This window comes from Egretta garzetta, unplaced genomic scaffold, assembly GCF_000687185.1.
Source record: "Egretta garzetta isolate BGI_Z169 unplaced genomic scaffold, ASM68718v1 scaffold1, whole genome shotgun sequence".
Lineage (NCBI taxonomy): Eukaryota > Metazoa > Chordata > Aves > Pelecaniformes > Ardeidae > Egretta > Egretta garzetta.
Window position 1 is genome coordinate 1,979,215 of NW_009258542.1, and position 22,248 is coordinate 2,001,462.

Genomic DNA, 22,248 nt, shown 5'->3' on the forward strand with positions numbered 1-22,248 from the left:
GCAGGGTTTTGTCTTGCCCTTCAGACAGGCTGGGCATAATCATGCCCTTCGAATACAAAGATTCAGATTCTCCTTTGCCTTTTTGCTTTGTTAGTGTGTGTGTGTAATGGCCACAAGCCAACAGGTGGAGGACAGTGTTGTCCACAATAGAAAGGAAATCCCATTTCTGAATTATAATTCAGAGTAAATGACAGTTAATTGCTAAAAAAAAGAGCAAAGTTATGAAGAAATAGGCAGATGTTTCAGAAATGTAGAAACTTGCTGTTAGTACCAGGCTTGTATCAAAATGTTGCTGTGCAAGGTGGATTGACTTCATGTCTCTTGCTGGCCATCTGTGGTACGGGCATGACTTCGTGGGGATATGGATGACTGCAGGTGAAGGTAAAACCAAAATGGTAATGGCTTTACAACCCTAAGTTATTGCTTGAAGACTAGCTTGGGCAGTTGTTAATATACCAACATAGGGGACTGGCTTGAGAAAGTGAGAGAAATTTCAGTTGCACTGAAGCATCCAGTTGCAGTCATGGTTGTCATATGATAAGTATTGGTTTCCTTTGTACTTCGCCATTGCCTGATGTTGTGCAACGACTGAATGAGCTAGCGTGAGGTAATGCTTGAAACAACTGTCAGGCAGGATTAGAAGCAATGCTCCTGCTGTCCTCCTAGAGAGACTTGTGGAACAGAAGGGGTATACGTGTTGGGTGTAGCATGTCATCAGTTTAGTGTATTGGTAATAAAGCAATGTGACTTAACAGCATATGATTGCGTGCCCCTGAATTTTGCATGTGAGGAATTATGAACTTAATGGTTATTGCTTTGTTTAGTCATTTAGATGCAGCACATAAGTACATATATTCACTAAAGTGTTAATTTTTCTGTTAAACATACACATCTGGTTGGAGAGAGGTGTCTTGGATTGCCCAGGCAGAGACTTGTTGAGCTCCAGTTGTTAATGATGCTGAAATGAGAGGAGCATCTAGTCCTGTAAGTAAGCTTTGTGTGAACAGTTACAGCAGGTAGCTATAGGAATTGCAAAATTTTTTTTTCCCTGAAAGCTTTAATAACCTAGCACAGCATAGCTTGATAGTTGCTCTCTAATCTCTCACAGTGCTCCTTTGCTTGCCATGAATGTTGTGGTTCTTGGCTGGCTGTTCAGAATATTTTATTGTTGACCTCTGGTTTTCTTAGTAAAATCTCTCAGCACAACATAAACTTCTGTTATAAGGAAAAACTCCTTATTTCCTAACACTCAACATATGACAGCCTCACAGATGTGAAGAAGAACTGATGACGAGCCAAACCTGCAATCTCTGGTTGGAAGGCTCTGGATTTCAGGGGGAGGCAGAAGGAATCTACTTAGGCTTTCTGTCAACGTGGTATGTTGACAGATAAAAAGTTCACTTCAGGACTCTGGCCAGAAATCTGCACATCCCACTTCTGAAACAGTGTAGTTGGCTGGGGAACACCATTGCTAACTGGGTTATATTGAACTTCTTAAGCTCATTTTACTTGCTTGTTTTCTCTGGTAAAAAGCTCTGTCCTGTTCTGAGTTGTCTTCCATCTTGCTTTGGTCTGTCCCTGAAGTAGGATGTGATGGGTGTGGATGCAGAACTGCTTGAGTGCTAAGCTTCCTTTTGTGCTCTGTGCAGGACCCCCTGCTAATCTGATCTGAAGAATAACAGCTGTTTTGGAGAGAACAGCGTCTGTGACTGTGGGCATTCAGTAACCTCCCAGGCATGTGTGTGCAGTCTGGCAGGTCGTATTCCCTATTCTGTCTCCTGTCATTCTAGAAGATGAACAGAATATGGTAATTAGCCTAAAACTAAGCCTAAAGGCTAGTTTTTAGACCTAAAAGAGAAGCTACATATGCTGGAACAAATAAGCCTGCCTCCATCTAGGCTCAGGGAGCTTCTGCCAGTGTATCACTGGTTGTGGCATGTGTTGAAGTCTTGTTCAGACTGAAATGGTTTTCCTTCTGCCATACTGCTGACTCTGTTTCACAGGGTTTAAGTGCTTAGTACGGATATTTATACGCACTACAAAGGTTTGCTGTGAACAAGTGGCTGCCAGACACTGAAGTGCTTTGGGACCTTTCAGAGAAGTCTTCTGGTCACATCTGTTAGCGTTGGCTTGCTGCTGTGGTCTTTAAGGCACTGCTCTGCATAACAGGTACAGATGAAAGCAGATACTGCGTGGACTGTCATGGAAAGATGGTCTCTTATCGTGGCTTATGGTAGTCATAAGAAGAACAACCGCCCCCAGCCCATGCCCGTAATTCACATCCCGTTTGAGTGTGTGGTTTCTTAATGCCTGGCCTGGATGCTACTGTGTGGACACACGCCGTGTCACAGAGCAGTTATGCAGCCCTCCAGCTGGGTCAGGAAATCACCTAAAGCATAAGTGTTCAGCTGCGTAGACTTGGTGAGGTACTTATCTTTTCTGCATTAAAAGTTACTTCTCTTTCCTGTTGCAGGGGAAAAACGTGAAAAATCACCTACCTAATCACCTTAGAGGGGATGACTGGTATCCAGACTAAAATGCGTAGGGTGAGCAGAGAAAAGCTTTGGCTGTGATGGAGAAGGGAAGCCATGCAAGCTATGGCAGAGAGCAGTGGGGGTGTTCTGCTGTGAGGGGGACCATGTTTGTTATACTAGAGTTGTGTACCTCAGCTGAGCTATAAAAACCCAAATGTGAGAAGAGGAAGGGTCTGTTTGTTGGGGTTTTTTAATGATGGTAAGCTTTCAGATGAGGGTGGGGGGTGGGTGTATAAAAGGCAGCCAAGGATATAGCTGTCCCCCAAGCCTTCTCCTCCTGTTCTTCCCGTAACCGGTGATGATGCTGGGGTACAGTTCAGCACAGCATGTGCTCCTTTGGCCCAAATAAGAGGAATCCCTGTCAGGGACTCTGAAAAGGGCCAAAGCCCAACACTTGCGAACTCTAGGTGATGGGAATCTGAAGGGATGTTTAGTCCTGAATCTGTCTCATCCTGCAGGTAAAAGACTGCATAGACTGTGTGTGGTGGGGATGTGTGTGTTTAACCAGAGGTCAGCACTTGTCGTGATTTGGATAATCCGTTCCTAAATGCTCGTGTGGTTACTGCCTCCGTGCTGCCCTTTGGGGATGACTGTCTCCTGTCCCTCTGAGGTGGAGCTGAACCAGAAAAAGAAGATGGTTCCAGTTAAGTGCTACCAGCCCCAGGAGCCCTTATGTTTGATCAAATTCCAGCTTCCCCGACCCCTGTCTTAGTCTCCCTTCTCCCTCTTGTCTACAACATCGCTGTAACTCTGGAGAGGCATCCATGTGGCTCTGCCAGCAGCACGAGGGCAAAGGTGGGTACCTGATCTTCCATGTACTTTGCGGTGACACACAGCACACAGGTCAGGATCTCCCTGGGGACTGTCATGGGATGTGCTGCCCAGAAAGGGCATGTTCTTTGGGTGTCTTTGGGTGAGAGTGGGAAGATCATATGAAATCACAGGAATGCTAAGATACAGCTGATCCACATTTACCTTGCACCTCAGTGGTGTACATAGATAGCTGGCTGATGGCTCTTGCATCCCATAACAAGCAATAGGTTTTCAATATTGTAGGGCAACCCCAGCTTGGCTATGGGTTTTGATCATCCATAGCTGGGGAGCGTTCATGCATCTACCTGCTCTGTGAAGAGAGTGAGTAAAGCATGGTGAGGAAGAATAACAAAAGTGAGAATTTTCCTAATGAGTGCAGGAGAGATGCTGGATATCTTGGACGACTTGAAGGCACAAGGCTAACCTCAATGCTTTGCACATACCCTCTGGGATGTTTGTGCAGGCGAGAGGAGAATCTCGCCCACCCTCTGTGGTGCCGTTTGGAAGCCAACCTTTCAGCAAAGCCAGGTGGTCCACACCCCATAACTTACCTCTGCTTTCTGTTTTGCACACAGCATCACCACAGAGACCTTGTTTGCAAAGCCCTGGGAGAAAAGGCCTCCCAGGCGTTCTCCGGCTTTGAGACTGCCTTTGGCTCGAGCATACGCTTTGGGACATTTCTTCTGAAATTACTAGTGAGTCCTTAAAAGAAAGTCAAGGATAAAACCAAGCTGCTCACTTGATGTTAAGCATCAACTGGGTCAAAACTCACTATGCAGCTGAAGAATTATTTTCTCTTGAAATCTGGTTTTCTCCCGTGCTCCAAGGGCTCACAACTGCATCAAGAACTTACATGAGAACCTGGGGTCCCGGTGACCTGAGTTCTCGTAGCGCGCTGCTGTGCGTGGGCAGGCGTAACCAGAGCATGACCCAGCACCCAGCTCCCTGGGAGGAAGGAGTGTGGTTGCAGCTTTAGTTTCCAGCTGCTGGGGGAGGTGGGCAGCATCAGGGATGCAATAATGGCTGCAGGACGGGGGTGGGCAGCCCCATGGCCACAGCCCACACCTCTGATTAAACTCTTGCCCATGGTGCGCTCTGCTGTGAATCTTCAGGCAGCCCAGAGAGCGAAAACCAAACTGCGCAGGGCTGCGTGCTCTCACATGAGAGCATGGGTGAAGCTGTTTTGCAATGCATTGTTTTGGGCTAGAAAGACACTTTGCCAGGTGTTTTGGATCAATATGGGGGTTGGAAATGGCAGATTTGAATGTGCCCTCAGTGTAACCCTGGGTGTTTCTAACTCCCTTGTTTGTTCTGGGGCACCTGAGCAGCATTTAAGAAATGATCCTGGTTTTCCATCCTGTGACTTGAAAAGGGGAGAGCACTGCCCCTTCCCTTGTGCTGCCGTAAGGGACAGGCTTCTCTGCTGCCGGCTTGGCTGAGCTCTTGCTCAGAACATCCTCGTGCTCCTGCTTCCTGGTGCTTCTGCTCCCAGGAGAGTTTCATGGCACTGACATTTTGGTGCACTTTTATTGGAAAAAATAGAATAGCCAGAACTAGGAGGGGTCACCTCTTTGCCCCCAAACTGGGAGGTGGTTTCTCCTTCAACACTTGCAGCATCAAGCTCCCACCTGCAAAACAGGGCCTGGATTCCAAGATGCCGTTTTAGCCTCGTACTCTGGTGTGGAGGTGAGAGCCCTGTGACATCTGATGCCTGGTGGCGATGTAGAATTATACGGGAGGAAGCTGAGCAAATATCAATGGCCCCTTGTGTCGCTGCTAATCTTTTAAGGCCTTGGGGCACTTCATCACTCCTTGTAGCTGCAGAGGGTATTGCTGTCAGTGTCTGCATCTGCAAAGATGATGGAAGATTGGACGTATTGCGCTGCAGATCCAGACTGCCAGAGAACAGACCTCACAGGACCTGATGCACTTTCTGAATCTTCTCTGCTTTTCTGGGCCTGGATGGTGTGATTTACCGAGCCATGGTCTCCCAAGGTTCTGCAATCCTCTACCCACGTCCAGGGCAGAAGTGTCCAAATGACTTCTTGCCTGGAAGAGGAGCTGGAGTAGTGGCTGATGCTGACACCTCGTCTTCTGGAGAAGGTGAGTTGGGCCTGTGGAACCACTTGTTCCTTTGGCTGTGGAGCACTTGTATGTGCCTTTGTTTGAGCGTGGCAGCCGCAGGCAGCTGGTGAGCCAGCTGGGTGGGCAGCCAGATCTCTCCCGGGTCCTACCACAGTATACGGCTTTTGCTTGATTCTGTGCTGATTTCCGCTGCTTTAATCTGCTTGAATGAGGGCAAACAAATGAAAGGCGTCTGACTCAGTGAGGTATATGAATTTGTAAGCCCTAATACCACATGTGGCCTTAGGCTGTCACTTCCTAAAAAGTGTTAATTTATTCACGCTCGCTTCCACACATGTATTTTGGTGGGAGAACTACTGCAAAATGTGCCACACGCCCATGTCTGCAGGAGGGAGGGGGTGATGGCTGTGGCTGTCCCCTGCCTGCTGGAGCGCTCGCCGTGCCTGTGGGACGTCACTGTCAATAAAGAGCCAAGTCTGACTCTTGCAGGTGTCCTCCTTTACCAAGCAATGGTAATTGCTTCCAGCATGCCTTTCCCCAGTTCCCCCAGCAGCTGGGAACACGTGCTCTGTCTCTGGACAAGCTGGTCGTGGTTGCATCCCACCTTCTCCGCAGCTCAGCCTCTCCCATGGGCTGTTCCAGCTCTGGCTTAGGAGCTGTTTCAGATTAGCAGACAAAGCGGCTGAGGTCATCGAGCTCTTATTCACATAGTTTCACCCTTGCCAAAATAAATGCTGGAAACCTTTTGCCAAGCGCGTTGGCCCAGCTGAGGCTCTGCTCGCTGGCCAGCCTCCCCTGTGAACTCTGCTTGCAGAAGTCCGTGTGCTCTCCTATGCAGCTGGACCCTGCTAATGCCCCCACGGCGGGGAGCACCCTGCCTTCTGCACATGGCGGGGGACAGGCGCCTGCTGGGTGACCCTGGCTCAGAGCAGCCCCTTAGCCACAGCCCTGGGTTAGCAGGAGCTGGTGAAGGACACTTGCAGGTCCCGGAGGACTGGTGCTCAGCACGGGGGACTTTAACTGAGGCTCCTCAACTTGCAATGAAATTTCTGTCTGTGGAAAATGCTTTATATTTGAATGGCTGGATCTTGCTACCTACCTGCTTGATACAGTTTTAGTAGAATCTGCATCCAGTAGAGCTTTGCTTGCTGTCCCTGGGGACTGGGAGGATACAGGGACACCACCTATGCAGAGAAGAGCCATGTGGGTATGGCAGCGTGGCCTGATACGCTCTGGGGCACTGTCGCTGGGTGGAAACATCCCACGATATCACATTCCAACAAAAAAGGGGTTGTGCATCATGTAGATGATTAGAAATGATTTCTGCATTAACATGGCGTGTAGAAATTCAGACTGTTCAGTGACCCAGAATCGTAACTAGGACTTGAGCGTCTGAATTGTTTCGTGCTCCCATCTTTGAATGCTCCTTCCCAGAAGAGCTCACTTGTGATTGTATTGCCCGTGATGGGAAAACAGCCGGCCCCCTGGCACTTCTAGTCAGAAGCTCTGCACAGGCGCTCTCGCTGTGGTTTCTCATCTGTGTGTTTTGCTCTGAGTAAATGATAACTTGGATTTTTTAGATAGCTAGCACGGTTTTACTCACAGGAAAGAGGAAATGGCAAGCTGTAGTTGCTTTTGAAGCGGTACGCAAGAAGCATTTGTACAACTTTGGGTGCATTTAAAGGTGGAGGACAGCAGCTGGAGACTGTAGGCTGTGCTTGCTCCGCCTGCCGCCTTGGTGAGCAGGGCAGAGCCGCGTCTCGTAGCACCGGGTAAGCAACAGCAGCGCGCAATGTGTGTGCAGTCCCTGAGCCGCTGGGCACTGACCAGGCACCCCTCGCCCGGCACTTCCCAGGGACGGAGCTGGCGCCAGCCAGCATTTTTACATGAGTTCCGAGTAATTTTTCCATCCTTACTAGTTTTGATTTGACCCCGATGGTTTTGTTGCCTGTGCCCCAAAGGTGGGGGCAGTGTGCTGGTCCCCAGCTGCGTCTCATGAGTGATGGGGTGATGCAGGGTGGCACCCTGGGTGGCAGGAGTGGGCAGCAGCAGGGTTAATCCATGAAGAGCTGCTGTGCCACTGCTCGCTGGGAGGCTTGAGGATGGTCTGCTTCTGCGAGGCGGATCGCTGCTTTGCCCACTAGATCTTACTGTTAAATCTGTAAAATACCGTAAAAGTGTTTGTAGCTGAATAGCTGTTCTAGTTTCTGAAAGCAAGTGAGAGCGTTAGGGAGAGTCACCCCTGTGAGTGTCAGACCTTTGGTTCTGCGATGATTCAATTAGGAGAATAACCGGGCGCATCCTCGCCCCGCTCTCCCCATTGCCTGCGCCGGCCTCGGCGGCTGCTGCCGGTGCTGGTTGTGCTTCTCTCCTCTTGGGCTCTGAGCTATGACGGCTGATTTTGTTTCTAGCAATTTGTGAGCCTCTTGCAAAAGCAGGGGGAGAGAAAGCATTTAAACTGTGACACCGATTCTGTGAATAAAATCAAGAAATCCAGGGCCCAACAGCAGCGTTTCCCTTCCTGGACAGAACACAGAAGGGCAGAGCTGCAAGATGCAGCCGTGGCAAGCAGAGGTGGTGGTCAGGGTCTTTGCATGCCCAGCTTCCCCAAAATATGCAGTCAGGCTGCTCAAGTGGAATGATGCTGGCTTTTGGAGTGCACCAGCATCAGGAATCAAACGCTACCCCGTTCTTACCAGATGCTCTCAGAAATGCCGGGACACAAGCAGACACCAGTGCCTTCAGCAGTGGGATTTCTCTTCTCAGGAATCTCCTGTTGTTTTTGTCCTGTTCAGTCCTTGTGAACTTGCCAAACCGCTGAGCAGATCCGAGATTTGCATAAGTGTTCGCATGATGAAGTTTTGCCTTTGGTCAATAAAAGAAATGGAGAGCAGTTAGGAGGAAATGATTTAATGATTAAAAGCCATTTTTAACTTATACCTGGGAAACCACAAACTCGAAGCTTCACACAGATCAGAAGCTGCTTACTAACCATCTTGCAATCAGTGCCGTGGTTTTTTTACACTGGGTGTTTAGCTCCTGCCAAGGCACCGCTCTGTCTCTGGCTATGCTTTCATGTCCTACAGAAGCGGCAGCCCCACATTCAGAAAGTCAAAGTGTGTCTTGTACCCACCTGCGAGGCTGAATTTTAAAAACCCAAGCCTGTTGAAGCCCACTCCCCACTGCCTGGAGCAGGGCTGGTGCTCCCGGGAGCGTTCCTGTCCCCCCCCATCTCTCCTGTTTTTTTGGCACAAACTGCAGCTTCCCTTCCCAGTGCTGCCCAGCTCGTGCCATTCTGGTTGGGGGGGGGTTGGGGGGGGGGGGGGGGGGATCATCTTGCCTGGTGCCTCGTTACAGCCGGAGGAGGAAAGTGGGCACTGCTGGGCATATGGGGGTGTGTGCGTCTCTTGTTGGAGGTGGCCCTATCCTGGCAATGTCTGCCTCTCTCTTGGCTACAGAAGTGTCTGGGCAATGAGTCCTGGAGCCAGTACGTTGGCTTCAGAGTCAAGGCTTGGAGTCAAGGCTGAGGTGGGGGCAGAGCTCCTGACTTGCCTGGCAGGGCTCAGTCCCGCTGCATTTCTGGGAGCAATGGAGCATCCCTATGACAGGAGGCGTCAGCTCTGCCATGGCTCACTCCCGCAGGCTTGTGACCCAGCTCCAGCCACTGCAGCCTCTCAGCAGCTCCCAGTGGAGCAGGTAACTCCCAGCTCTTGCTGGAGTTGACACCATGGGATGGGCTGAGTCCAACTCTTCCTTGCAAAGGAGAGGCTGGAGGGAACACCAAAAAAGTTATAAAATGCCCTTCCCTCTGCTAGATCAGAAATGATGCCATCAGGCTGGGGTGAACAAGAGCATAATGTTCCTACCTAACCTGTCAATAAGTAATTTCCTCCGTTTCCATGGCTATTCAGCAACAGCTATCTGTTTTTTATTGAACTAGCATAAAAATTATTGCAAGAGCTGAAAACAGGTAAAACGGGCAAGGAAGCTTTTTGTCTCTAAGAAATATTGTCTAAAGGCAGCTCAGCACGAGACGTTGTTGTTCATGGCAACCACCAATAGGCGCCAAATGTTCTCGAAGAAATGCCCCCGCAGGGCTCTTGGGCTTGATATACAGATACAGGGCAACCACATCTCCTACCCATATCAGTTAAAGGTGGGAAAACTCAGCGCTTCTCAGTATCAGGATCCAGGCATGTGGAGCCGGGTGTGCAAATGGAGCGATTGGGGGCGTAGATAACTCCTGCGACCCAGCACCCAGCCCGGAGGGGCTGAGCAGCTTCATGGTGCAGTTTGGAAGGAGTTAGAGGCTCGGTCCTGTAAAGGCACCCAGAGCTAGCCCAGCAGTGCTGTGCAGATTCCACTTCTAAATATTTGCCAGATCAAATCTCTTGTGTCTTAGACCACATAGAATCACAGAACACTTTGGGTTGGAAGGGACCCCTAGAGGTCACCCAGCCCAACCCCTGCAGGAGCAGGGACTCCTTGAACAAGATCAGGTTGCTCAGAGCCCCATCCAACCTGGCCTTGAATGTTCCCAGGGATGAGGCCTCCACCACCTCTCTGGGCAACCTGTTCCAGTGTTTTACCACCCTCATTGTAAAGAATTTCTTCCTTATATCCAGTCTAAATCCACCCTGTTATAATTTAAAACCATTATCCCTTGTCCTGTCACAGCAGGCCTTGCTAAAAAGATTGTCCCCATAGACACATAGATGGCCAAGAAATCTCTTTGCTTAAAATAAGGATTTATCTAACCGTGCTAGTGTTATAAGAAAAAACTTTCTGGGCTGTCAGTGGGTATGTAACATCCCCTGTTAGCTGAACGCTTGACCCACCTATTTTCTGTACGTAAAGTCACAACTGGTTTGCAGTTTGGGTTTAATTATTTGGAAAATTTTAATTTGGGAAATTCATCAAAGCCAACACTGCCAAATGTTTCCCTTGACCGCAGCCAGCTTTGAAGCGACCCTTGCCTGTGGGATGTCCCCCACCTGGGACCCTCTGTAAGCACAAGTGCCACCGAGCCGTGCTCGGGGTGCCACGTAAGCACGAGCGCTGCTGGAAAGCCTCGCAGGGAGCAGCGAGGCTGATCGCATCCAGCTGGGCGAGCTGTCGGCCAGAGCATCGCCTGCAGATCACGGCTCAAACAGTGTGAGAAAGAGCGTTCGGTGCTTGGGAGGGAAGAATTAATAGAATCGCGTGGTTGGAAGGGACCTGCAGTGATCATCTAGTCCAAGTGTCTGACCGCATCAGGATGGAACTGTTTCCTAGAAACCAGCTTTCCTTTATTTGCAGTACTTTTATTTTAAAAAACCCTTTAAAATACACCAAGTTTATTAAAAACAAATTCCTCGTTAATAAAATCCTGACTCCTTCCTTGCGACTGATGCTCATCCCTTAACTGCCTTTGAGGAGCCAGCGCAGCACTCGGAGCGGGAGCGGGGGGTCGATGTGCCGTGGTGCTCCCGTGCCACAGCCGGGCTGAAAGGGCACAGCGATGGCTGTGACTTGCACAGCAGAACAAATATTTTCCATAGGACAAGCCAAAGCATCAAATAATTGCGCTCTGTCTCCACAGAAAGTTGATGCAATATCCTTTTGGAGAGGGAGGGAAAAAATAGAAATGACCTTGTCTTCCTGGCACCTTGCCTCTAGTAAGTATAGGAGGTTTTGCCCATTTTTAGCAGCTTTTATCAGTCTCAGCAGGGTTGCCCTGAGCTGAAAAGGCTGTGGGGTGTGATCTGAGTCACCCTGCGGTGGAAGTGCACCTGAAACCTGTGCTGTTCAGCACATCAAAGCAAGACAGATCCCGGTCTGACTTTTAACAACGTTCTCCCCTGAGAGCATCGCTCACCTGAAGCCCTGCCTGCTTTTGGTGTTCCTGGAATATGGGGGTAAGGAGAAACTTGAAGTTGCGTTGCCTCATTGCCAGCAAAACGGTGTCTTGCACCTTTGACAAAACTAAATGGTGAAGAGGGCTGGGGGTCGGCGTGGGAGCTTTGCGTGGGGTTGGCCGCGGCAGAGGAAACTCTCAGCTCTCCTCCGAGGGCTTAGTCCTGCCCTTTCCCAGCAGCTGCACTCCTGCTGCAGGCCTGCAGCTGAATTTCGAAGCCTGGCTGAGGTTTACGTGTAGAAACTGGTACAAAAATCCCACTAAAACAGAGTGGAAATTAAAAGGGAATTTTGCTATCGAGAGCTTTTGTTGAGATCTGTGCCAGCAGCAACACGGTGATTGTAGAAACTGCTTGGAACCAGCGACGATGCTCGTTAGAACCGAGTCTTATGGCCATGGTGCTTTATGGCAGAGCAGCCCTTGCTGCTGCAGGCGTTGGCCGCCAGCAAAGCTCTTCACATGTTGTGCGTTGCTTGTAGACGTGTAACTACCCAACATGCTACATTATTAAATTCATCAACTTAAACAGCTTTGCAGATAAATAATACCGAGTACCGTGCAAATAGTTAGTACCTAACATTGCATTTTGATGCATTTTAACTCAAATAAAGAGATGCTGTTGTAACTGGAAAGCCACAGATGCCGAAGAGCAGCCGGGTAAGGATGTGGAACCGAGAAGCTTAGTGAGTAACAACTGGATAAAGGATGTTTCTGATGATTGATTTGAATCCTGGCGAGATCGCAGAACTAAAAGCTCATTTGAACTTCTGGAAATTGCATTATATGTTCTGCTGGATTGCCAGTCTGCAGAGCAGACCTGACGCTACGGGACCGGCCCCTCCCCTGCGTTTGCAGCCCAGCAGAGGACGAGGGCCGGCCGGACGCTGCGGTGAGACCCTCGGGTTGCCGCAGCGTGGGTTGGAAAGGCGGCGGAAGGCAGGATGCACCCCTGGGATGTGGAACTCCTCATCCAGGGTTATCCATTCGCAACCTTTCAGCAACACTGTGTTCATCCCAGAAACTGAAGCAAGTTCATTTTCATTTGATTTTACAGCGCTTTTCCGGGAATGAAGACTGGACGGTGCAGGAAGCTGGGGCACGGCAGTGACCACTGCCTGCGTGCTCAGCTCCTGCTGCTCTTCAACCACAACCTTATCTCACACTTCTGTCTGAGGGAGGTCTCTCTCAGTGTATCGCACCTCTTTCTTTTTTTTTTATTTTTTAGCTAATAAGCCTTCCTTTATACCTTCTCAAAAGCTAAAATACTTTTTAAACCTCTCCCATCATAAGCTGTTTTCTTCAGTAAATGATCACGAGTGGCTCTGTTCTGTGGACGATCTTGTCAACCAAAATGAAGCAAAAAGGTAAGCTTATTTCCATGATGTAATTTGGAGATTGCTAGATATATTCAGTAGCCTTCTGGCCACTGGGTGAATGATTTGCCCCTGTGGCTTTTGCTGTTGGGTTTTTCCACAATTTATTGAAAATATGCAATTTTTTGAAGGCAATATTTAAGCTGAGGAAGAGCAACCATTACTTGGATATGTTTGAAACCACAAGCAGGTGCTGAGGAGACTACGGCTCTTCATGGGTGATGTGTCTGGATTTATGGAGAGTGGACGCAAGTTACCTTTGCCCAAAGGTGTGGGTTCGTGCTGACTTAGCAGCCGGAGGATGGGCCTCGTGCTTATCTGGAAGGGGGATTGCTGGCGGCCCAGGTTGGAGAGATAACAGAGATGATGCTTTCACTGATAGCTGAGGGGGAGGGAGGCAGGGACGGGACTTTCCCATTATTTCTGTTTTATTTCTTTGCTCATGGTAGGTGGTTAAAATTGCACTCGGTCACGGAGGTTCCTACTCAGTTTTGTCCTGCACCAAAAGTTCAGACCCTGTCATAAGGACAGAGTAGGAACATTTAATTGGAAGTAATAGAAACTAAAAAAACTTGCATGTGAAGTGTATTGCAGAAAAAAAATGCTTCAAGGCATGAGAGCCCGGTGCTTATGGAAGTTGTTAGAATGAAGATTGTGCTGCTGCCAAGAATATTAGATCCAGATTTCTTTTTTTTTTTTTTTTTCTTCTATTGCCTTTGAGAATACTCAGAGCGTTGTACTTAGAAAGCTTCAAAGTCTGGACGAAGATTCAAATAACTTAGGAAATGGGATATAGAGAACTGGGGTTGGTTCAGGGTTGTTTCTGACCAGAATTAGATCAGGTTTCTGTAGATCACAAGGCTCAGGGAAATAAACTCTTTTACACCTTTTACATAAGGCTACTGTCAATGGCAACCATACTTCTAGTCTATGGGTTACTGATGGGCCGATAGCTCAAACAAAAGATTTAATACTTGCCGTTTCTTCTACTATTTTTTTTTAATAGGATATTTTAAAATTATTTTGCCGTTCTGTCCAGTAGTTAGTGCTATTATTATTAGAGAAGGGTAAGGCTTCTTTTAATAAGAATGTATTCTTTGCTCACTACAGCTTATGACATTCATGACTTAAGGATGTGGCTAACAGCTCTGTGTATCTTTAAAGAAAAAAAAGCTTACAATATTTCAGCTGTGATAAACAGGTACTGTAACCTCAGTGCCTGTTGTATTTCCCCACTCTTTGATAAAGTCGTGGGAAGAGATAATTTACTCGCTGAAGTTATCTGACTGTGTTTCCTTCGGGTCAAATCCTGTGGGCTAAGCTTGTACGAGTCTTCTCGCCAATATAACGGAGAGCAAGAGGGCTTTGCCAAGCAATTTCAGATTGCTGAGTGGTATCAGTAATCATCCAAAATTATGCCTCTTCCTTTTTCCATAGAAGCATTGACATTAAATATAACCTGCATCAAAGTCTTTATTTTTAAAAACTTTGCCCAGCTTTTGTTGGCTTTTCATGATACAGACTATTGTATCTTAGAAGATGCTGGAGCGCTGGGATGGGATTAATTTTTTTGCTTGTTTGCTAAGTTTTGCTTGGTTGTTTCACCCTGTAGAAATATGAGGAGTAGCCAAGTATGGCTTTGATCTTGAGGAGTTTGTGGATGACTTGAGGCCTGTGGTGCGTGGCCATCGCGGCTGCCCCGTCGGGAGTGGTGAACCTGATGCAAGCCTTTCCCTTACCCCACGCATGCACCGTGCAGTTTTGCTGTCACAAACTACGGGCAGGCTCAGTGAAAGTCTTACTTGATTATCAGTTACCTGATTTTTTGAGGTGACATGAGAAAGCTGAAAGTAATGGAAGGCCTGATTGTCCGTTAGTTGCTGTGTTTAGTGATGTTCATCCAGCAAGCCTTGGAAGTGCAGGAACTGAGGACTGATTTATAATTTGCACCCAAAGTCTGATTCATCTATCAGAACAGAAACTTGCGGTGTTGCTTGTTCCCAGTTAAAACCTCCCGTGGTGTTTTCTGAACACGGATGTCCACTCTTGTTTCAGCCGCTGTTGCTCGTGTTTGTAAGGGTTGGTAAGGCCAGGCAGGAGCTGGCTGCGTGTGGACAGGGAGGGAACCGCGGGGTTAGTGCCCTGCAGGCACCCGATGAGCGTGCTGGAGCCTGCTCGGGGAGTGACATTGTCCTGCTCCCCCACCATCCCAAACCTCTGTACCCACAGCATGTCAGATGCAGCATAATGGGGGATATCAGTGGGGCTTCTGTTTGAATCTTGGAGACTTCTTGCATGTGATCTGGAAACCTCTGCAAAGAAGGTGGTGATGAAACAGAATGTGAAACTGTTTGCAAGTAAGTGGTGTGGTCACCTTACATTTCTTCTTTGCAGTTATCCTGGCTTCGGCTGGGACAGAGTTCATTTTCTTCCTAGTAGCTGGCATAGTGCTGTGGTTTGGATTTAGGATGAGAATACCGGTGCAGCACCGATGGTTTAGCTGTTGCTGAGCAGCACTTATGCTGGTCGAGGACCTTCTGGCTTTTCCCCAGCTTTGCTGGGTGCACAAGAAGATGGGAGGGGGCACGGCCAGGACAGCTGACCCCAGTGGGCCCAAGGGCTATTCCAGACCGTATGATGTCATTCCATACCATATGGCATCATGCTCAGCTTATACACTGGGGGTAGTTGGCCGGGGGCAACGATCGCTACTCGGGGATGGGATGGGCATTGGTCAGCGGGTGAGGAGCGGTGGCATTGTGCATCACTTGTTTTGTATATTCTTTTATCATCATTATTATTCTTTTCCTCTGCCGTTCTATTAAACTTCCTTTATCTCAACCCACGGGTGTTACTTTTTTTTCCTCCCCAATTCTCTCCCCCATCCCACCAGGATGGGGGTGGAGAGTGAGCGAGCAACTGGGTGGAGCTCCGTTGCCAGCTGGGGTTACACCATGACAGCAATTCTGACAAGCATCTCATTAGTTTGTAAGCTGAGGTTAAATTATCGAGCGTTTTATCCGTAAGCCTTGTGTGATGAGCTGGGACGTCACCACTTTCCCTGTCCAGAGTTGTGGAGCTTTTCTGTGCATTGTAGCCATGGTGGTCTGAGAACAAAACCAAGGCCCAGTTTTCGGAAAGAAATAGTATTTTTCATTACACAAATAATCTGAGATCACGGGGGAAGAAGACTGAGTAAACAAACATTGACTGTCATGACCTGGAGTTATCTTGGGTCATGCCAGCGCTGGCAGAGGTGGCCTGGCCCTACCTGGTGCTGTGAGAGAGAGACGTGTGTGTACAGGAAACATGCATGGGAAATGCTGTAAATTCAAAATAAATACATTCCTAAAGCTGGTAAGGAAAATGGTGCTACCTGCCAACTTTGACTGGTCGAGCTTTAATTCCAAGTTGGTTTCCTTTTCTGCATTTGCTTGATGCAAGGGCTGCAAGCAGATGTATTGAAAAGTAAACAGCTATGCAGGGGTAGTGACCTAGAGTTAGGAGTGGGTACAGTCGGAGTGAGAGTAGGTGGTTGATGGATTTTTTCTCCTCTTTATGAACTGAGAAAACCTAATATGAATCATGCTGGGGGTGCTACAGGGCTTTCTGATCAAGTCAATGGGATACCACAGTTTCCAAGTAAGCCCAAGCGTCACATTCAGAATGCTGACAGTTAAATTGAGTTTGTTCAAGTTTATACCTTGGAGGAGCTGCTGGTGCAGGCTGCGTGCTCAGCAGAAAAACCCAAACCTATCTCAGTAAACCTGACCACAGGAGGTAATAAAAAAGATGTTCTCCACTAAGAACTCCTGAAAATCATGGACTCCTGCAGAATAAATGCCTTTCTGATGATAGCACTACTCTTCTGTCAACCATCCCAGTTCATACTGGTGTAGTTGTCTCCAGTTTTGTGAGGTTCTGCGAATACGGATCAGCCCTTGCGGCGTGTGTTGAACGGGCCAGCTCCAGAAAATTTTGTGGTTTGATCTGTTCTTTCCCATAGGGTTGGTCAGGAGCACTTTTGCTCACCTCTAGGGCTTGGGAAGCTCAACTGAGCGCTCTTCAATTGCTTTCTGTGTTTTAAACCGAATTGTTCTCTGAAATGGCTGGGCTGGGTGGGTGAGGGACTAACCCTGGGACTAAGGTGAAATCACAGATAAGTAACATCAAACAGTGGCTTCAAGGATGAAAAATATTGGAAGATATCCAGTTTGAAAGTGGTTTGTTTTAAGTCTGGTGCTTTTTCAAGTCTTCCGAAAGGTGAGGTGGAGCTGAGTATCTGAGCAAATTCAGGTATTACTCAGCAGCTGCTCCGAGTGGAGGGTTAGCAGTAGTTGGCTGCATTTACTGTACGCGCTGTGAATAATCCAAATACAGTAATTCAGCAGGCCTGTTTCTTTGTGTAGGTCCCATCCTTTCACGCACAACCACGAAACCTCATCCTCTACCTGGTTGTTGGAATACGGCACTTCAGGACCCTGCTGCAATTCAGATCGTGTTGGTACTTCAAACATCTTCACAGGCTTTGAGCTTTGTCAGTTTATCATTTCATTTCAGTTTTGACAGATCACTGTGGTGCAGGTGTTTCCAAAGTGCTCATCTTGCATGGGATGCAGAGAGATGCGGACAGCTAAACTGAGACCCGTACCGCCTCATCTCCATCGCTTTTAACCTGGAGATGCCTGATGCTTTGGGACCTTCTGAGCATGCTAGAAAACTACTTATGTTTGGACTGAAGTGTGAAAATAGGACAGGTTTTTTTCTTTCACGTGACTTATAAATGCTGGGTGTCTTTCTCCCTCTTACTACTTTTTAGTCAGCTGCAAAAATCAGTTTTGACATCCTTCTCTAGGCTGGATACTGATTAAGGTTAGCAATTAAGGCATTATGGGAAATGGCGCAAACCCTCTGGTCTGTGTGTGTATGTGCATTATAGCTTTTACATCTGTGGTAAACCCGACTTCCACGACAAGGCATTTCCACGATTGTTAGTGACTTCAGCACAAATCCTTGCCCCAAACCCACCGACGGTAGGTAGGCTGTGAGTACAAGAGTGCTGAAGTGTGTTCGGCGGCAGCGAAGGTCTAAGCACCAAGATAAGATTTATCTTGCAAACAGGTATCTGCCCTATTTCTGGGTTAGAGGACCATTTGATGACTCTGTCACGTTTTATCACAGTAGTTTCAAATTCCTGTCTCAGCATTTTGCTGGGCTTAGAAGAACTATGGATTTTTAACTGCTAGCAGCTAGATTTGCTACGGGATGTGACAATGGTCTTTTGGCTCACTTTTATGGAAAACTATATTTCTACCTGTATTTTTAGAGAAGTCAGCAGTCTGGGTTCCCCCATCATCTCTAAGTCTTAAGGGCAAACCCCTTGAAATCTGTGGTCCCTGCGAATCGCACTGTATCACTGCTGCCTGTACGCACAGAAACAGGCATTGGGCAAGCAACCCTCGGGAGACCCATCAGCCGTGACCCCTTAGATCTGGTATCTTGGTATTGTTATTGCAGACTGGGAGTACTGGTATTGCTGTGGCCAGAGTTGCTCTTAACCACTAGTTTGCATTTCTTAAAAACTTCTTTCCTTTTATGTCTCTGCCTAAGACTTGACTGTTCTGCAAATATGTATCAGAAAAGCAGCATCTGGCACCTGGTTTGAACCGATCTTTTTTAAAGCACGCGATCCAGCACCAGGTTGGATCTCGTCCTAAACTGTATAAATTCTGTAGACTGAAAAAATTTGGAAAATTCAAAGCAAAAGCTATTCATAATGCTGGGAGAATATACCGTGGCCAAAGTGGCAGGCACATGAAACCTCAAGGTTTATTTGGTCAGGTTTATGGCAACGTTCATCATAAACCAGTAGAAATTAAAAGCAGTGATTTTAGTGCTGGGGGAGGTTAAAGCAGACATCAGGAATGGTGGGTGTCCTGCCCCTTCCCTCCCCGGGGGCTGCTCCATGGGGCTGCGCTGGGTCCCGTGAATCCTCGCTGAGCGTCCCGAGGCAGCACCCACCTGCAGGAACACTTTCCTGACCCCAGTCCCCAAAGCATTGGAACAGTCTCACAGTCCGTGGGTCAGGGTTGGGTTTTCTGTCCCTCTGTGCAAAGAACCCACAAACTTCAAGCCTTACGACGTCTCTCTGGTGACATAACAACATTTCACACTCGATAACCGAGTGATATAAATGATGATACTTGGCCGTGCTTGTTACATAAAGTTTTAATTGCTGTTTACAGTTTTAATTCACCTACTTACATTAACACTTAGCAAAGACTCTGATCTGTAACAGCCATTTCTTCCCCCCCCCCTTCCCACCCTCCCGCCTCGCTGCCCGGGTGGCTCTTCCCTAGAGCAAGCCTTTGCGGTATTTCCATGGGTTGGAGCAGTTGCATTTGCCATCCAGATACAAACCCGACTCACTTCTTGCCATGATCTTGCAGTCTTCCTCCCCATTGATCCATTTCAAGAATTCTTCCAAACTCTCTTTAAATAGTGGGAAACTTGTATTTGCCGACGTTACACAGTCTTTGTCATTGGGTGAAGATTTCTAAGGGAAAAGAGTAGATACTGGTGCGTGAGTTACGGAGGAATTGCACCCAAATGCTGCTCGTTCTCTGTGGCTTCCTCAGCTCACTGGGATGGAGGATGAAGCCGGCTAGCTGCCCTTCACCAGCCCCAAGCCATTCCTGACAATCCTTACAAATCATTAGTCAAATAAGACCTTGCTATTTGTCTTTGACTTTCATGGTACCGCAGATTTTTCTGAGTTGTTTTTTGGGGCAGTGGAGTTATCTGCCAAGCTGGAAGAGGGGAAGTCAGGTCAAAATGTTTCTCCCATGATATCCAAATCCTGGGGACGGAGCGGGAGCGCGGGACGCATGGCGGGGTCCCAGCAGCATCGCACCATGCTCGCTCTTAGCGCTGAGCAGAAGAGGATCCAGCTGCAGCTGTGTGCAGCTCAGCACGCGTGTGCTGGATCGCTCAGTGTGAACGGGCGTTTCAACAAAATCACCAGGTGTAAAAAACCTGGATAAGTAGGTAACTACAAGAAAATATTTGAAAGTCACGTCAAATAAATAGTAAAAACTTACCTGCAAAATGGAACAATTTTTTTCTAGCACTTTCATATCTCTTTCAACTATCCTCATACACTTAGATGTCTGTATCCTTTTTAGTTGGTGAAGAAATATTTTGGTGTTATAATGTGCACAACTTTCATTCTAGGAGAAAAAGGGAAAGTAAATAGTGTTCGAGTTTAGAAGCAGAAAGCTTTTCTTAAAAGAACTGTTGTTCAATCATATTGAATATGCCAACTGCTATTTTTTCTCTGGAAATCTTATTTTTTACCTGATTTCCTTTTTATAGCCTCTTCTAAGAAGTCATGTTATAACTACAGTCTTCATAACTATTATAACTGGAAACATTGCAATAAAAACGGTCCAGTTTCTGTCAATGGTGAATGTGATAGCTCTGGGAATTTGATTCAATTCCATCTAAATGGGAGAGTGATTTGGGTTTTTTTGTCTTTGCCTTGGAAGAAGCAGGACACTTGCAGGGAACTGCTTCAACCATTTTCCCTTATACTGCCAGGCGTTTGGAGAGCAGGCTTTACAATCCCCAACAGAAATTTCTCCAGCTAAGCATTAAAAAGAACTGATAAAGGTGGAGCCAGGGCATACTACCCATCTTCATTAGCAATTAGAATGGGTTATTAGCCACATTCAGCTAATCTTTTAAAAATATGCTATTGTTTCAGTACTTTGGGACAGCGGGGGAGCACAGTTGCCTCCAAGTGGACAGGAAGAAGGTTGAGCCCTGGAGCTCCCTCCCTGCCTGGCGGGTCTGGCTGGGCTCCCCAGCCAGCAATCCCCCCTCAGCCCGTATTTCACACCATGCCTTTAAATACCCTCAGACCTGCTACACGAGAGGTTACACTTTAAGTTCCTGTAGGAGACTCTGACTGATAAGAATAGAATGGGAAACAACAGCTTCTTACCTTTATGTGACGCAGTTGGGGGAACTTCTCCTGGAAACGACAGAAATCCGTTAGTTACAAACTGGAATTCGTCTCAAAAAGCAAATCTGGGGCAGGGGGAAGTGGAGAATTATTTACCTTTATGGTTTCTTTTTCAGCATTAAGTAAGCAAAGCATTTCGTCGATTATTGGATATGTAGTCTTGTTCTGCAGTTTCCTCTGCGGCATTTCCTTCAGGGAAAGAAAGCAACTGGACACCCCAGAGCTAAACAGTAAGAAGAAGAGAAGATACATTTTAAAGGTGATATAGGTGCGAGCTTGACTCTTTATCTGAAATGGGCTTTGAATTCGAGCTCGTCTCTCTTGGCAGATACTAAGCTCGCTTATATACAGAAGCTGAGTAAGTGCAGGATGTGATTACTATCTTATCTCATTCATAAATCGTTCAAATAGGAAAGCATCAACAACTTGAGCAGCCGAATTAGTGGCATATCTGATTTGAGAAACATTTATGATTAATGTTCTGGTAAACTTCCTAAAGCCTCTAACTCCAGAGCAGCGCTTCAATGCAAGCGAGAACACTCATGATGGGCAAGGTATCGTAAAAGAAGAACATATCAATATCTGAGGAAATTATTCTACATGTAGTAACACAGCCATGAACCTGATTGTTTCCCATCAGATGCGACTCCATCCTATATTGCTGTAAATTATTCCAGTTTAAAGATATCAGCACCTCTGGAGTTAATATCAGCCGAAGATGGAGCCTGTAGGACCCAATCAATCATCTGCCTCTCTCCAGCGTGGCTTGGGCAGGCGTGCGGGAGCCGGGGGGTACACACACATGTATAGCAGCCTTGCAAAAGTGACAAATGGCAAATAGCTTTTCTTTGACCTGAAAAGAAAACAAAAGGTTGATTGTTCATCGTAATTAGTAAATGTGAGGGCTGGATCTTACCCTGATGTAATTAATTTTTATGACAGTGCTGGGCAAATCTTCGATCTCAGCTGGCAGCTGCAGGTTCTCATTCTCGGGGGGCAAACGTTCATCGCTTCGTGAGCGATGCTTGGGCCCTTATACAGCGCTTTGCAAAGGTAATTAGGTGCTTTGTGTATATGCACGCGGGAGCGTGCAAGTGAGCGGGGAGAAGGGCTGGACTGGCAGTGGGGCACTGGACAGCAGGGCCAGGGGGTGCTTTGGGGTGGGACCCCGGTGTGCCTGCAGGAGGGGGGCCAGGTTTTCCCTGGCTTTTGGAGAACTGCGGCTCTCCTCGACGCTATCAGCTCAGAACAGAGTAAACAGATAAGGGAGCTCACTTCTAGATAACGCTGTATTTGAAGAGTGAAGTTGCCAGAGCGCTTGCAGCGCCAGGGCTTAGATAACTCTAAGATAATGCAGCTCTAAAGGAAAACCTCTAATTTGTTCCATGATGGGTGGCAATTAATATTACAGTTAATAAAGGAAGCATCACCAAGGGAGCTCTCAGTAAGGAATTATTTCTGGCCACCAAGAAAAGGGAAATCACTGATCGTCGGCATTGGTGCCAACCGCGCCTGGCAGCG